This window comes from Euprymna scolopes, chromosome 10 (assembly GCF_053919585.1).
Source record: "Euprymna scolopes isolate OS-2025 chromosome 10, ASM5391958v1, whole genome shotgun sequence".
Classification (NCBI taxonomy): domain Eukaryota; kingdom Metazoa; phylum Mollusca; class Cephalopoda; order Sepiida; family Sepiolidae; genus Euprymna; species Euprymna scolopes.
In genome coordinates this window covers 158,042,945-158,056,519 of record NC_136491.1, presented here as the reverse complement: position 1 = coordinate 158,056,519, position 13,575 = coordinate 158,042,945, and the positions used below count along the sequence as shown (strand labels likewise).

The following is a 13,575-nucleotide window of genomic DNA, read 5'->3' as shown; positions in this document are numbered from 1 at the left end:
ATTCTTAACCCTAACGAACTATCCATCGGCGGCGGAGATACAGAGATCCAGAGGTCAAAGGTTACTCAACAGACACGGGCCTTGTCCAAATCGTTGGATCCGGGAAGGAGTGGGAGTTATCTAAGAATCGAAGAAAAAAAGAGAGGCTGAAAGAGATGATGAGGAGGAAAAGGAGTAAGAGGGATAATATAAAGGGAGTAGAATACTTAGAAATAGACAAAAGGGGCATTTTCGATAATGTAAGCGACACAGAGAGAGGGGTGGCATAATGGTATCCGTCAAGTGAGGGGGAGGAGCTCTACGGAATATTCAGCTCTATAAAACCAGTGTGTATATCTCATGTTCATTCACTGAGAGACTGCAAACGACTCTGCACTTACTTTCTCACGTAGCAACCGTTTAGAAAAGGTAGGCATGACTAATTTATACTTGCTTCGTTTTTTTTTTGTGTGTAAAAGAACAACGTGTATATAACAGTTGCTTTGAAAGTTGGATCCATGTTTATTTACGTCCATTCAATTACTAGCATTTTCTATAAACTTTATTTGTTTTCACCTTTACTCTTTAATTATACGTCTCAGTTTTGTTATGCGTTTACATAACAAAACGAACACATGTCTGTTTTAATTCTCATTCTAATACTCAACATAGAATGTTAGTTATTATAGAAATAATATTAGGTATTAAACTTCAGTTTATTGGTATTCATCTTTTTCCGTGGGCAATCTCACTAAACGAGGGATATTTTTAGTCCGCGAGGATGAGGATAATGAATACAAAGTGAAAAACAAGACTCGTACAGAAGAGAGGCTACCTAACGTGAACATCATCTTAGATTACCTACCTAAGTAGTCACTACGTGTAGACAGGATCGAAATTGCACAAACCTTACGGTATTCCTTGTTTATACCCAACCCCGCGAACTGAGAGAATGTAAACGAAACTACACTTACTTTCTCGCGTATCAATCGATAAAAAATAGACTCAACTAATTTATACTTACTTTCTTCGGTGCATTTTATTTATTTTATTATTTTTTTTATATATAAAACACTTACTTGTGTATAACAATTGCTTGCAAAGTTGGATCTATTTTTCTCTACGTTTATTCGATTAATTGCTAGATTTCTTTTTCGTTTTTTTTTTTTTTTTTGCCTTTACTCCTTTATTGTTTTGTTTGTGATGCACTTCAATAAGAAAACGAATACCTGTCTGTTTTTATCCGTATTTCAATCCAAATACACAGAATATTATTTACTATAGATATTAGGTTTCTATTTGTTCGTGTTAATGTTTTCATGGGTAATATTCCTAAATGACCTCTTTATTTAGTAAACCGAGCTGATGATGAATAGAGAACATCACAAAGCGAAAAATGAGACTCGTACAGGTTCGAACACTGTTTAAGAAATGGGACCATCTAACGGTAGATGTCGTTTTAAATTATCTCACTAACTAGCCACAAAACCGAAACTGTATAAGTCTCATTTTAAACTTTGTTGTATTCTTTATTTATCTCCAACCCCGTGGATTAAATACATCGTTTGTTTAGTGACATAACCTGGGCAAATATAAGCATTAAAAAAATAACAGTATAGTCTATAACATAGAGTCGAAAACGAATCCATTATCATAAACATGTAGCAATTATATAAGTTTAATAATGATATATTTTCAGAAATCAAATTCTGTATTCATTGCAACTATTTTATTTCATTAATACATATGGTGCTTTTCCTTTATATTAAATTGTGTAGAAAGCATCGTTTTTTTTATAAACTGCTTTTATATCGTGTTCACATTTTAAAAGAATTCTACTGTATTCCCTAAAGTGATTTTCACGTGGCGCAACAGTTGTCCGTTTCATTAGTTTCCCGCGTTCTAATCTCTTCACCTTCAAATCCTATTTCTCCTGCATGTTCTCTCGTTTATTAATGCAACAAGTCACAACAACAAACAACAACAGTCGTGAAGGGGCACAGAGAATGTAAGGACTGAGGAAGAGACACTAACCAGGCCTCCATTAGATGAGTGCAAAGATGACTAGGACCTTAAGGAAGCGTACTGCCACCCAAATTCCAGTTAAGACCAATGGTCGCTGCCAACAAGAAATCAATGGTAAACGGCTGTTGCAATAACGCACAGTCATTTGCAAAGATTATCGAAAGAGGTTGAGAGAACAAGAAATCTGGGAAGACTTTTTGTCACTCAGACTCCACGGAACACCACAGGTTGTTGTCAAAGACAAATTATTGATGATGACATGTATGAAAACTCTTAGTGAATAATAATAGTAATAATAATAATAGTAATAATAATAATAATAATAATAATAATAGTAATAATAATAGTAATAATAATAATAATAATAATAATAATAATAATAATAATGATTCACAATAGCCAATTAATTAAGCAAGTTCTCGTTCATAGGAGTTGAGTTAGTGAATCTACATTGTTTTTGCTCAATAATATGTAAAACTGTAAATTTATTTAGTAGAGTTTAGTTTATTTAGTATTTACTTTATTCTGCAACAAGTTTTCATACGTGTCACAGTTCAACTGATTCTTAGTTTCAACTGAAACATGTCTGCAAAATGTTAAACTTATGTATACATATATAATGGAATTTATACGCACAGACACACACAGAGACCTACACACACACACACATATATATATACATATACACGTATACACACATATATATGTACGCACGCACACACACACACACACACACACACACATATATATATATCGTGTATACGGGGGTCGTTTCAAAACTAAATCCTCTTATTCTTTGCTAACTTAAAAAGTTGAAGACCCACGAAGACGAGAGAGATACCATTAAAACGAGCAACATGTGCTTTAGAATTTATTTTTCTACGTACTTACGATCATTGTCAATGGCTTTTTGTTAGCAATGAACGATGACTGTACATGGACATCCGGAACGAGTTTTTTTTATACGCAGGTCGTTTCAAAAGTAAATCACCAATTTTAGTTCAAATGTCAAAGAGCTTGGAAAACGGGAGTGGTACGATTAAAACGAGCGACCGTTTGTGTTCCAGAATTTATTTTTCCACATAATCACCACCATTCTTAATGCAATTTTTCGAGGAATTCAATGATGCATTTCTACTTCTGACGCACGTCTATAACAGGTGTTGCTTTCTAAGAGTAATAAACCGTCAATATTCGCAACAGCGAGATGAAACTTTCAATTCGTGAATGCTCAAAATTTTGTTACCATTATAAAGGAATTCGCAAACCCTTATCATCCATTCGAGCGGAATAAAAAATAGAAAGCATTACTTTTGGAACGCCCCCTGTATGTGTAGTTTCTCGTTCGATGTACATTTGCAAACTAATCAGTTATATTGACGTTTATTTTTATAAATAGTTCTTAAATGTAAGTATATTTTATTTAACTACATAAAATGTAATTGTAAATTATTATTTTGAAAATCAATTTGGACGAAACAATTATTTATTATTAAAAATGCGCATATTTCTATGCTTATTTGTACCTACATTATCACCTTTCACCCTCTTTGCAAAATATAATATCGTCCGATTGCAATCGATCAAACACAAAAGCGTAATCGATAAATATGTATTATTGTTAAATGCTCGTGTTTAGATTTAAACATTTAGAAATAAATCGTTCCAAAATCAAATATAGTACCAGATATAGGATTATGACGTTATGATTGACTTAAAAGAGTTCTGTTTGATTTATTTTGAGGAGATTTATTTTTGTAATAAATAATATTTAAATTGTTATAATAGGTAAATACATTGAAAAACTAAAATTTCATTTAATAAAAACGTTGGCTTAAATGTAATTATACGATTAAAAAAAAGATGGTAGATAGTCTCGTGCAATTACCCTGGTAGTTTAGATTCATTTGTCTCCCCAGAAGTCACAATTCTGGAGTTTTCTGGATGAAAATCTAGCTTCCCTAAAAAGGGCACCCTGGTTTGGGGTAACAAATAAATGCTAAAACTGGGAGAATATCTCACTCACTGACCAACAACAGATACTACATTTTAATAACGGATTATAGAAGCGACATTTGCACAATATTTTTGCTGTTATTTATTGTGTCTAACATTATTGGAAAAGGTAGAATCATGTTTAATATTTCAACAGAATTTCTTTCATGTTTTATCCATTCTTTTTCAGAATGTAATAATGATAAAAAGGTAGCGACTGCGCGTGCAATACAACGATTGCGTGATACACCCACGTTCGTCGATTTCACTTAACACTTGTTGCATTCAACATATTTGACAACGGCGATATATTTCGATGCATGAAAAGTTCAGGGAATTAATTGTCTGATTACAAAAACAATTAACGTTTTAAATAATAATTATAGTAATGTTATTTAGTTTCATTTTTGTGGAAGCTAAATTTTCCCAGGTAAATTCCAGCATCATATATATATATATATATATATATATATATATATATATATATATATATATATATATATAATCACATTGATACGCCGGTTCCCGCTGGATCACCTAAGTTAAGCAACGTTGAACCTAGTCAATACTAAATGGGTGACCATTTGGGACTCCCAGGTGCTGTATGTGCACTCCGCTTATCTCGGCATTGTTTCCGGTTGTCCGGGACTTCTCGTTGCCACTGGACTCAAACAGTGCCGATTCAGGAGAGGTGTGGTTCGGGGTTCCGCAACCCTGGCCTCACAATTACACTCGAAGCCTCTCCTACAAGGGAGACTTTATCTTTCGAGACTGACGAAGGCATCGGTCCGATATATATATATATATATATATATATATATATATATGTGTGTGTGTGTGTGTGTGTGTGTGTGTGTGTGTGTGTGTGTGTGGGTGGGTGGGTATAAAGCTAGGTTTTCACCCAGAAAAATCTAGCTCTCTCAAAGGAAAAACTAAATTACACACACACAGACATACACGGACACACACACATAAGCACGCGCGCGCACGCACACACACACACACACACATATATATGTATATGTAAGTTTATACATGAATTCCATGTATTTTAGCCTGACGTTTCCCTACTGGGACAAAACGCAGAAGACTAGGTATGGATAATATGCATTTTTATATCCTACTATATATAGACATATATACATACATATATAGATACATACATACATACATACATACATATATAGATACATACATACATACATATATAGATACATACATACATATATACATGCATACATACATATATAGCTACATACATACATACATACATATATAGATACATAGCTTATGAGCATCGTAAAAATGCAACAATAGAACTATATGAATGTAGGAAAAAAATGATATATATTCCTATTCTATAAATGTTAAAGATGTTACACAATGGAGTCTGAGTTTCAACGAAAAGCCAAAATATGTATCTGTGCATATATATATATATATATATATATATATATATATCATATTATGCCTATTTCTTTGTTAAATAACGAACTCGAACTTATGCGATTTAATTTTCAAGGGATCATATCGACTTTATTGTACGATTAATTTATTAAACACACGTGTTCTAAATTGTTATTTAAAATTATTTTTACAAAAACAAAAACATCTTTTAAATAACTGAATTGAGACAAAAGTCAATAGAAAGACAATGAATGCAATATAATAAGATTAAAACAATTTCGAACAGCACCAAATCGATACATATTTTACATATACATTTCACCTTTGTTTTGGGTTTTTTTTCACATAATTCTTTGCATTTCTACAAGAAGAGTAATCGATAATTATTCGATAACTAAATTAAAGGTTGAACATGAAAACGGTTGCATAATCTTAATCCAGCCAACTTACAGTCTATTTTCAACATATTGTAAGAGATCGATTTTATTGTTAAGCTACTTTTTAAAGACATATGTCGTCTCTTAATTGCATGTACAATTACGTTTACAAAGATGTAAACATTTTTTACAAGAAATCAATTAAGACACAAGTCAAGCAATAAGCTTCTTACATTGTATTTCCGACACCTTTGGCTATGTCCAAACTGTAAAATCCCTCAATAAGGTCCACATCTGAGCTTTATTTTTTACATCGTCTCAGTTGTTCCTTATTTTAAAATGACACCAGCCAATCAAAACCGCAATCATACTTCATTTCCACCCAATAAAGTGCCAATCTCATTTTGAGGTCGTTTCATTTTGGTTTGGAAGAGTGGGCGGTCTACATTTTAAGAAAATTTTGGGGTTGTCCTAACCTAATTTATTCCCTTCTTTCTTCTAGAGTAGTTCTGATGTTGTTAAACTACCCATCTTATTTCAATTACATTATATATTAATAGATATATAGTTATATTAGCTTAATCCAATCAAAACCTCCTATATTTAAACAAAAATAGTGCTTAATAACAAATACAACTGCTTTGCAATATAAATTTCTTTATTTATATAAAAATTATTGGCTAAATATGTGTATCCTTATGCCAGCTGTGATTTCAAGATTTTACGGGCGAGGAAGTTGAATTTTGAAGGAAATCACAGCTGAAACATGCATGCACATATGTAACGACAAATATTATATAAATAAATTAATGACTACCTCACATACACACATATAAATAGAAATGATATTTTAAACGGATGAGGATATTTGATAGAGAATATAATGTTATATTGTATTAAATTCTCAACTAAAATTTGTGCTCTTTTCTCTTCCAACTAGTATTTTTTGTGCTTCTATTCGTATATACATTTACATCAACGCAGGCACAAAACAAGTTTACATCTGAAATATCGTCTTTACATGAAGCTATGGATGTATTCATATTTTCTGACGATACTGACATCTGAGAGTATTCAATATGTTTTGCAGTGAAATTAACTTTAAATCTAAAATTACACTCTCCCTTTTTTCGACTAGACAACTCCCCCCAAAAGGGAACATATATATATATATATATATATATATATATATATATATATATATATATATAAACATTAATAATTTAAACACACATTTCCACCGTGCCTACTTATGCCCAATTCCGCTAGATAACGTAGATATTCGAACGACCCTTATACATATATATATATATATATATATATATATATATATATATATATATATATATATATATATATATATATATATATGTATATATGTGTGTATGTGTGTGTGTGTTTCAGTGTTAATATGAGTGCTGTTTATATGTGCTCTATAAGAAGAAAAGGTTAGAAATCTACAGGAAATCAAAAAGTGTTACAATATGAAAAAGAAAATGGAAGAAAGGCAAGGAAAGTGATTCCAAATCTTTAACTGCAGATAAGAAAAATTTGGTTTTAATTCTCACTTTAAACTTTTAATATATTCGGTTTAGGCAATGTCTATGAAATTCCCCAGAGAATACAATGGACGTTATCCTAAATCTATAAACTCTATTCACATGGGGCTATACAATCGAAAGATTTCTTAAAGCTTTGAATATATTATATTTCTATGAAATTTAAGCCAAATCTATGACATTTACGAAGAAGACAATGGAAGCGATCCCAAATCTCTTTGGTGTTGTGAACATGTCAACTCTTTACAGATATCTGATTTTAATTCAGTTTAAACCGTATTCACAAAGTTTGTGAAAATTCTACTTTCTTTTAACTATATAAAGCTATTACCCGAAGAAGAGAGGCAAATAAAACCTAACAAAGCAATATGGTTTCATGAGTATACTGTATAAGGACTCTTATCCTTCAATTCCGAGCAACGCCTGGTGTCCGTGCTAGTCAAGTGTAAAAACTAAATCATAAACACATACATTCATACAGGATATGTGAGTTTTCATCCATGGAACTCAAATAGTTTTTTGTTTGATCTTCTAACAACGAAATAAACCTTTCCTATAATTTCCAATTTCTGTTCTCGTCTTGAGTGTTATTCGCGCAACGTTTCGGTCGATAGAAATTCGGTCTTCTTTTAAAGTGCTTCTTGTTGTACTTGAAAATATCTCTATTGGAATCTGGAATCTTTCTGTTGAATTGTAGAATCTGTACAAAACTTCGAACGGAACTCTTTATTTAATCTACTGGGGTAGCATGCTCTCGTTTCTTCAGCCATGACTGGCTAGAAGTCTTAAGTAATTCGCCATTGTATTTTTCAGTGTCGCTCGCACTGGGGATTGAACCTTCAACCTCCAGAAACAGTAACTTACAAATGATTTTATCAAGTATTTTATCCACTATGAAACGGGTTCAACAAGTTACACCTGAAGAAAGTGGAAAATTTCCTCGCTGAAACGTTGTGTGAAAAATATTCAAGATAAGAACATTAGTTTTAATAACTATAATAATACGACGTCAGTCCTCATGTGTTGCATTTAAAAATCAACACGGTGTATCAATGAAGACGATGGTACTTAACTGTTTACTGAATATTTACGCTGTTAAATTTTTTAAGGAATGAATTCTTTTAAATATTAATTTTATTTTTATTTCGGACTACTAGTCTCATCTTTATTAGTTGTTGTTTTTCATCTTTTATTGGTTTGTTTATTCACAACGTTTCGGCCAACTAATTCCTCTGGCCTTCGTCAGGTGGTAACCGCGACGGATAGGAACTTCGAATCTCCTAACTGCATTCTCAGCCATCACTGCCATCCGTAGTTGTCGTCTCACCACATTTTGGCACGCTTTGGGTGGGATTGAAACCGCTATCTTCAGACAATGCTCATCTGGAACTGTAGAGATTCAACCAATAAAAGATGAAAAACAACAACTAATAAAGATGAGACTAGTAGTCCGAAATAAAAATAAATTAATATATATAATGCTCATCTCAAAAAATGAATTCTAATTAGGGAATAATATATATGAATTCTTTTGTTTAGCCGAAGCGATTTTGGCTGTGTATGAGTGTGTATGTTTTCCCATGTACTAAGCATGCCCTTTTAGGCGTGAAAAAAAGCGATAGACATTTTAAATGCACACGAATTTTATTTTTCTGTCAACAAAAACGAATGCAGTCCGTGAAAAAAAACGTTTTAACTTTTTGGTCTTTCCATGATTTAGCCGAGAGCTTATGGGTTTGTTTTCGTACAAACTATCATTTTTAACCATAATCCTCCGTCTGTTTGTTTGTGAGTTTGCCATTTGTGCATAATTATAATTAATGAACTACGATTTACTTATGAGCCAACATCGGATCGAAACATTGTACTTTGGGAGGGTGATTTATTGATTTTTGCTTTACTGGTCGTTAAAAAATGAATATTTATTATCTTATTATTAATATCACTCGTGAAAGAGTTTGTTTTAAATAAAATCAAATAAAATATTATTAAAAGAATCGTTTTGTGCATCGGAAAATAAGCATAATTTTTTTCCGATTTCAATATCGATTCTGATACTCGCAAAAGTTTCGATTTTTCTGATTCACGATTCTGATTCCGGACAATCGTCCCAGTGTGTGTGTGTGTGTGTGTGTGTGTGTGTGTGTGTGTGTTTGGAGAGATATAGATGTGTGTGTTTAGCAGAGCAGTTTTTAAAGTAAAGCCTTTTTTTTGTAATTCAAAATTTTGAAGAGCTACGAAAACAAAAGTGGAACATTTAATACGATCTATCATTTGTGTTGCAGAATGTATTTTTCTACATAGTCATCACCATTCTCAATGTATTCTGTAAGCGATTATATATGTGCGTGTTCATAACCTGAACAGTTGATTATAATTATCGTATAAAATGCATAAAATATTCTATAAGTTTAGAATTATACGAAAGTCCTAACGAGAATAATTCATGAAATCCTAAATAAATTGAATCATTTTGGTTTTATATTGTTGAAAAAAGTAAGAGGTCGATGGTTTTAAAATTTTCTCAAGTATAACTCAGTTATTAAAAAAATGCTTTTTTCCCCTTTTCACCTTTCTCAATTTTCAGCGGCATGAAAAAAATTGGTACAAATTGTACATAAAGCAGATATTTTCAGAAAGTAGATTTGAGTCTGAATTCTTTACCTGATAGCAATAAAAGATAATATTTTACTTACTATTAGGAGTGTGCCGGGGCTTATCGCTTGTAAAATACGCTTACAGGTGATTTAATTTATGCAGATTCTGTATTTATTATTACAGAGCAAGTACTTTATGGAATATTATGTAGTATCTAATAGTGATTTTAAAAGTAAAAAAAAAAAATGAGTTGAGTGCTATCAGCTAGAATCGAAACCAAAATATTTAGCTATCCAGTCGCGTTCCACATTATTTGATCAAACCCGACACATAGATAAAACAGATTTATAATTGAACGTTTTCTAGCTATTATAATGATGACTATGATGGAATCTGCGCATGCGTAAACGTAATAAAATATGTTTGTAAGTTGACATGAACAGTTTCACTTTGCTGATATGTCTGTACACATTGTTCATCCATCTAAACAAAGAGTTTACTCGTTATAAACCATCTTTAGTGTATGATTACTGTTTCTTGGTAATGTTAGTGTTATGTAGGCAGTATTTTAAGAGTTTAACGGTTAAACAACCTAATCATATATCTACTGTTTTATTTATATAGAATATGAATTTTACGGATATTTGTTTGAGTTCTGTTGTCTCTAATCGTCTCGGTTCCGAATGTAAGAAGTTAATTTTCGTATTATTATAGTGGTTATTTACATTAAAACTGTTTCGTCGTACCAGGTCAATTTAGTATGATTAGAACGTTTCCATCTGTTATTCGAAACCAAAACAGTTCGAAGGGCAGTCAGACATCTGACTTTTACGCTAGAAAAGTGAAATAAGTTAAATGGAAAGTTTATATATTTTGTTAAGGATATTGACTGTCTAGAGAGCTCATTTTTTTATAGCGAAAAATATATTTATGATTCGACAGATAGATATGAACAAACCTATTTACATAGATATATAGGTTTTATGAAGAGACGGAAATAGATATAGAAATATGGAAATATTGGAATCGATGGGTAGATACGTAATTAGCTATATATATATATATATATATATATATATATATATATATATATATATATATATATATATATATATGCTTTGATTCACACTTTGTAAAATCAGCAACATTGAAAGCTTCGTAATTCAGTCGCAGCTTCGATGGGCGGGTCATGTGATGCGAATGGATGATGATAGGATACCGAAGCAACTCCTGTATGGCCAATTAGACAGAGGCCGTCGAAACGTGGGACGACCATGGTTGCGTTACAAAGACAAAAAAAGTCTAATTTGCAGGTTCTAAATATTTAATATAACAACATTGAGCTAACTACAAAAGACAGAAGGAAGTGGATAGAAATGTGTGACAGAAAAATCAAGGAGTTCTCGGCGTTTTGCATCGAAAAACTAAAAGAAGCGAGAGTCAAGTCAAAAAATAATAGTGAGCAGTGTGGAGCTAAATTCTCGCAGTTATATGTCTGTCACCACTGCGGTCGCCATTGCAAGTCTCTAGCAGGACTAAAGTGCCACATACGTCTAAGTGAATGTCGACACGCTGAGTTCTAGACCTTCAGGTCAATTGTCGGAGTCTCATACATCGAAAATCGACGGCGAGTCCATCATATATATATATATATATATATATATATATATATATATATATATATATATATATATACGGCATAATCAGCTTTGGCCCACCGGTCCCCGTCAGATCACCGGAGTAAAACAACGATGAGCCTCCCCAGTACCATATAGGTGACCATCTGGGACTTCCAGGTGCTGTATGTGCTCTCTGCTTAATCTCGACATTGTTTCCAGTTGTCCTAGACTTCTCCTTGCAACTGGACTCAAGCAGTGCTGGTTCAGGGGAGGTGTAGTTGTGTAGTGCGCAACTCTTACCTCACAACTACACGCACAGCTTCCCCTACAGAGGCTATCCTTTGTCTGTCGAGATTGAACGGGGAAATCGATCTAGATATACAGATAGATGGATATCATTATTTCATACATTCACGAAAAATATTATATATAGATACATTTTACGTAGTGTTTTCAGTATTTACTTCAACAGTGCTCAGTAGAGCTAGGTAATAAATTATAAAAACATTCGAGAAAAGCCCTGAGGTTGGCTAATGGAAACATTAACTCATTAGTGAGAATAACAATTGATATGATTGGTTCAACACCACTTGTATACATAAAAACATTCGGCACCATAAATTCCATGCATTTTAGCCTGACGAGTCTTTTAAAGAATGGAATACTGAAGACGCCGTGAAGCATAATTGCCACATACATTTTTAAAACTTACGAGATAGATAAATAGATTGATATATAAATAGAAATAAATATCGATAGGTAGACAAATAAATACATAGATAGATCTATCGATGAATGCATAGATAGATAGATAGATAGATAGATAGATAGATAGATAGATAGATAGCTTTGTAGGTATGTACATATAAGTTTTGGGTGCGCATGCTAAAACAAGTAAATAGGTTAATGTTTTATGATTTTGTGAATGCGCTCCGAATGTTCACCCATCGCAAAATTAGAAAAGAAGAAAAAGTTTTCGATATCACGATCAAAGTAACCAATGACTGTAACCGTTATAACAAATCATATTACAAACAGTCAAGCCTCCAAAAAGCAATTAAGGAATAGAACGACGGGAAGAAGGGAATAGAATAGAAATATAGGAAGGTTAGAGGAAGGGAAGCAATTGCAGTGATTCGACCATGATTATTCCCAAGGTTTATTGCGCCTATTTATTATAATATGGACGCGTATCCGTTTCTCTGCTGATTAGATTCATAGTCTAAGTGCCTGTGTAGATTGGTGATGTTTTAAACCAATTCATTTCTAGTGGAAACATTATTACGTACTTACGTATCATGGCGAAATAATGAAAATGATTAAGTAGATGTGCTAGTTGTATTGTAACCAAAAATTAGCCACGATTACGTTCTGTTAAAAAAATAACAAACCATTAATTTAAGTCAATTAAAGTTAAAGAGGGAGAAGTCAGTTTGTCATACAGAATTAGTGTAATTATTTTTCTACTAAATATTTTTTCGTAAACTTTCAGAATTTATATTTATTTCTATATGACACAAGTTTGTAATAATGTTGGCGCCTAAAATGCGTCGATTAAAATAAACATCAATGTAAAGGGAACCATGAAACGTATTACTACAAGAAGAACAATAATTTTGCAGATGCATCTATTTGAATTTTCATTTTAAAATAAATGAATGACAGACCAACTGCCAAAGAGTCTAATTGTAAAGATGAATGAAGGCTATTGCAAACAAACAAACAAACAAACGATTCAAACATAAACGTTAGAAACTGACCGAATAACTTTACAAAATAGTCCATTTTAGGTCGATTAAAATGCTAATTCAAACTTAAGCCAAATCGATCTAAAATGAAGCTAGTTCGAATTTTATTGTCATAAATTGACGTAAATAGTATTTCAAACTTAATCTCCATTATATTTGAAAAGAATATTTTATATGTAAGATGTGAAAGCATATGAAAATACGATTTTCAACACGCCTGATATACTGACGAGAATACAATTTTTGAGAGACAAACAATCGAAAATAC

General features: G+C 32.2%; 1 protein-coding gene across 2 annotated transcripts in view; it reads left to right on the top strand.

Moving 5' to 3' along the window:
• The first annotated feature begins 218 nt into the window (after nucleotides 1–218).
• The window catches only part of LOC145286329 (uncharacterized), a 192,768-nt gene continuing 179,411 nt past the window's right edge, over nucleotides 219–13,575 (top strand). Inside the window, exon 1 of one of the 2 annotated variants that reach the window (XM_080135258.1) lies at nucleotides 219–408. The gene's annotated coding sequence lies outside the window, so the exon portion shown is untranslated. The remainder of the gene's footprint in view (nucleotides 409–13,575) is intronic. The other variant, XM_080135257.1, reaches the window with a different exon arrangement.